Here is a 4,701-nt window from a genome sequence, read left to right as displayed (position 1 = left end):
TTTTGTTTTTTTGTAGGAAAAAAATTAGAAGCACAATGCTATCAAATAAGCAGAAGAATCCAAGTGCGAACAAACTGCAAAATGAAAGGATAAACTTATCAATAAAATAGGGCAACCAGAGTCACAATAAATGATTGTTTGGTTAAGGGTCTCATAATTAATCGATTTGGTCAAAATATAAGTGTCTGGGTTTAAGTGTCTCATAATATAAATGACTTTATAAGATATGGGTGTTTGTATAATTTTTTAGAAGGGGGTTCTTCCCCCTTTTCTTTATCTTAAATAACTCCTAAATTCAGGCCAAAAAAATAACCCCTAAACAAAAAATAGATGGCAAATAACAAAGTACACATACATTGAAGAAAAGAAAAGTCGATTTCAAGAATGCGTACCCCTTTGGCCAAAAAAATTTTTTTTAAAAAAAAAGAATGCGTACCCCTTCTTTGATGGACGTTTTCCAAAAAAAAAAAAAAACACTTCCAGATTTAACAACAGAAAATTAAATGATCAAATAAAAAGGGAAAAAAAAACTCTTAAGGGCCTCATTCAAAATTGGGGAGAAGTTAACGGCAATTTTTAATGGTGTTTGTCTTTTTATTCTTTGACCTTCGGTTTTGTGAAGTTTTCTTGTTACAAGTATAACCAGTTATCTCTCCATCTTCTAAGATGATCGCGAAAAATATTCATTCTAAAAATTATACCAACTCGAATTCTTAATATAAAAGCTAGATAAATTATTTGTGAATATTAAAAAAATTAATTAAGTTAGCTATTTGTAATAAATCGATGTTCTCTTCTATAAAATACTCTTATTAATTATGTGTATTTGAATTAACCCTTGATAGTAACCTCTTGACATGTAGAATCACTATAGAGATTATTCAAAGACAAAGTGTATAAATATTTGAGGCAAAATGAGTTAGAGTCTTGTATTTAGGACGAGATAAAATTTTCAATTAGTTCTTATATTGAGATTTGGGGTAGTATTTGTTTAAGGAAAACACTTATGTCAAGTTATTTATATATGTTATGTCTAGTCCTCCAATCACGTGTGTCCATATGTCTTTTTTTATTTTACGTAGATTTATAGTTGAAAGCTACTAAATACTAATATTTCAAAAATAGAACACATTGTCATGTTTACTTAGAGAACTTAACATAATAAGTATAAAGAACTTGATATAAGTATTGTCCTTTGTTTAATATACCTTGCCGGATCTAAATTTTTTTAAAAAAAAACTATAACATTTAATAAATTAACATATCAATTAGGATAATTTCAGTCACTACCGCGTCCTATATTCACTGTCAAATCTGAGGACAGTTTGCATCTGGCTATCAAGTTTGTTTTGTGGCTGGATCTAACTTTCAAGCTTAATCAAAAGGAATATTATTGTTAACATCAAAACGAGATATATAACAAATTATTAGCTTTCCTTATAATATAAAACATTATTTATGAAGAGATTGTTCATCAAGTGGAGTATTATCTAATTAAAACGCTCACAATCATCCAAAAAATGGCATTACATACTGAAACAGAAGACAGAACTTATGAAGCAGAGGAGAGACATACAGTTAGTTATAGTATAATTAACACATGTACAGCGATAAACGAAAAGTAAATAAGAGAAAAAAAAGGGAAAGCAACGAACTTACCCGTTTTCGCAGATTGCAAATTGCTTGACAAGAGTAGACTCCTTAGCTTTCTGTTCAGATCAGATTGCTTTGAGAAGAAAAATTATTGGAGATCATAACAAAAATTTTAACAAAATGAGATAAAACTTTAAAAGGATGAATCAATAACGTAACGTACTTACCAGGAAAATAGAGCACTGACAACATCTTTGCTATCTTAGTCAATATGAATATGATTGATTATGATAATTCTTTTTTCCAACTAACTTTACACAGAAGAACATATTCTACCTATCCTTCCGGAATCAAGGCCCTCATATATATAAGATATGAATATAATGAATGGTAAATTATTGAAATTTATTAACAGATTTTGATACATAGTAAATATAGTGAAGTATCCTAAATAAGATTATGAAAAAACGTGTTATAAAAAAGAAAACAAATATAATCAAATTTGAATGAAATTAAATTTAAATGATGAAAAATATAGTTATTTTTTGATACATCCAAATAAATGAAAAATATAGTTTTAAACTATCATGAATAGTACTTATTTTAAAAATTAAATAAAATATTGCCTGTGATGTATGTTATGTACATTCATTACTCATGAGTATTGTTAATAATAATCATTACGGGTTTCAATGCTCATCACTTTGATGAGCATCCTAAACTCATTAAATCTGAACTGTTTATATTTTATTTAGATGATTGAGATTTAATTTCTTTTTTATGTTTATTTATTTAAAATAATTATTTTAATATGAATGAAATTTAAAATAAAGATAACCTCTTAACTATCATTTTTTCAAAAAAATATTTTTTCTATTTAAAATAATTAATTAAAAATTTTAAATCCAGACTGTTTAAATCAGACATAGACAGTCCAGATTTAATAAGCTTATGGTACTCATCGAAACCATGAGCACGGAAACTAATTTCCTAAAATATTGCCTTCTTCGCTTTTCTATCCGTCTCCGTCTTTAAATTTCTTTAGTTCTTTTTTGATCGAATATACTTGTTTATTTCTCAATGTTCAATTATATATGTTGGCCCAATAGAAATATTTTCTTTAAGGCTTTAAATCTAGGTTTTGAGAATTTATTAACTCTTAATTACCTAGTTTGTATTTAGCTGATTGCATATTTATTTGTCATGTATGTCGTAACCATGCATTTGAGCATATAATATTCTTGTTTGAGTTTGCTGATGGCCAATGGCCATGTGTATTTGCTTGGATAAAAAATCGCAGAACACAATTTTGGGATGGGAACACCGGAGAAAAATGAATTTTCTAAGTTGATCCAGAAATCTGAAAAGAAAAATTAATGATTTCTCTGAATGACTTGGATTACAGAATTTGTCAAGAAAAAATTTCATAGGAAGATATTCCTGAGAGCTTTAAATATCAACTCGAAATTATTTAGCGAGTTATGAAGAGATTGTTGTTTAGTAGAGCATTATTATTATCTAGCTAGTTGAAAACACTTAGAATCATCTGAAGAAGTAGAATAAATGTTTCTGAGTAGTGAAGCAGAAGAGAGAAAAGTAAATAAGAGATCAAAAGGGAAAGCAATTAATGAATTTACCTGCTTTTGCAGATTACAAATTGCTTGATGATGCCTTCCACAAAAGAGTAGTCTCCTTAGCTTCCTGTTCACATCAGATGGCTTTGAGATGGACAGAGAATTTAACAAAATTAGAGGATGAATCCCCTTAACGTACTTATCAGGAAAACTGAGCACAGAGCACTGCGAAATTTCCAGTTATGTGACTTCAATAATGAAAAGTTGTTGCTGGCTACAATGATCATCACGAGTGGGATACCATTTATTTGACAAGCATGTCCCGTGGCGGGGACCACCAAAAGAAGAGCGCTAATATTGACCCATAGCCCACGCGCGCCCTCCCACGGCTGGAACCCATTAGTAGATATTTTAATAAATATTCCCTCACATGTGAGAAATTGTACACTTTTAATTATAACAAAACAGAGAAAATGGCAAATAAAAAGGCTGAAAAATATGATACTACACATCACGCACCTTATATTTCAAGATCCTAAAAAAAAAAGATATCTGATATGACATTTTATAAATATAATCAAATAATTAAAATATCTTTATATTAAAAAATTTGGTAACAAGTTGTGAATTAATAATAACAAGTGTTGAACAACAAATGATAAGAAATATACTAACAATGACAAATTATTAATTAACAAGTTATTAACTGATAATAATAAATGTTGAACATCTTATGACAAAAAATACATTGCCAGTGTCAAGTTTGATATATTTTTTCTTTCAAATATGATACAAAAGGATTTTAGTAATTTAACCACATTTATAAAATACCAGATCAAGCACCACTTTCTTTTATGTCATTTCCAACTTTTTGGTACTTGAATTAGGACGTGATAATTTTAAGGTTCTTTTTCTGAAATTTTTTCTAAGAAATAATCATTTTTTATCAATAATAGTAATTAAGTAATAGGCAAAAGTGCTCTGGAAAAAAAAAAACAGAGACAGAGAGAGAAGGCAAAAGTGCATCTTTGCTCTTTTAACTTCCGGCAAAGTGTTTGGATAAAAATTAAGTCCTATTTTAGAAGAAATTTTATAGAGTTTGAAATAAGTAAATAAGAAAAACTTTATTTTGATTTGTGTAAAAATATTTTTTTAAAGTGTTCTGGACCTCCCCAAACACTTTTTTAGCTTTTAATACTTTACTCGGATCATTTAATTTTAAAAAACATTTTTTTAGTTCTTTAACTTGTCAGAGTTAATCTCTAGTATTATGATTTTATGTGTCAATTATTATTATTCTTAAAAATTAAACTTAATCTATAAGTATTTTAAAATATTTTGTTAACATTTAAATTTTTAATGTTAGACAGTGTTAATGTTGAAGGACTGAAAAGATATGTGCTTTAAGTACAGAGAAAAAGAACGATTTTCCAGCTCAGTTCTATTAAACAAGAAACACCAGATTTTGATCCTATCCGCATTTCACAAGTAGGGACAAATTATGCCTATAATTTCCCTCACTTTGTTGAATCTT

At 28.1% G+C, this 4,701-nt stretch overlaps 1 long non-coding RNA gene across 1 annotated transcript; it reads right to left on the bottom strand.

The window, feature by feature from the left end:
* LOC114756607 (uncharacterized) lies at window positions 1-3,370 on the bottom strand. The gene is made up of 3 exons (XR_003741482.1): window positions 3,231-3,370; window positions 1,660-1,709; window positions 1-74 (listed from the first exon to the last, which is right to left on the bottom strand). It is a non-coding gene; the product is annotated as an uncharacterized LOC114756607 (long non-coding RNA).
* Between the last annotated feature and the right edge of the window lie 1,331 nt (window positions 3,371-4,701).

This window comes from Neltuma alba, unplaced genomic scaffold, assembly GCF_004799145.2.
Source record: "Neltuma alba isolate B1F8T4 unplaced genomic scaffold, ASM479914v2 tig00010438_pilon, whole genome shotgun sequence".
NCBI lineage: Eukaryota > Viridiplantae > Streptophyta > Magnoliopsida > Fabales > Fabaceae > Neltuma > Neltuma alba.
Note: the sequence above shows the minus strand (reverse complement) of the source record. Positions and strands in the feature narration are given on the sequence as shown.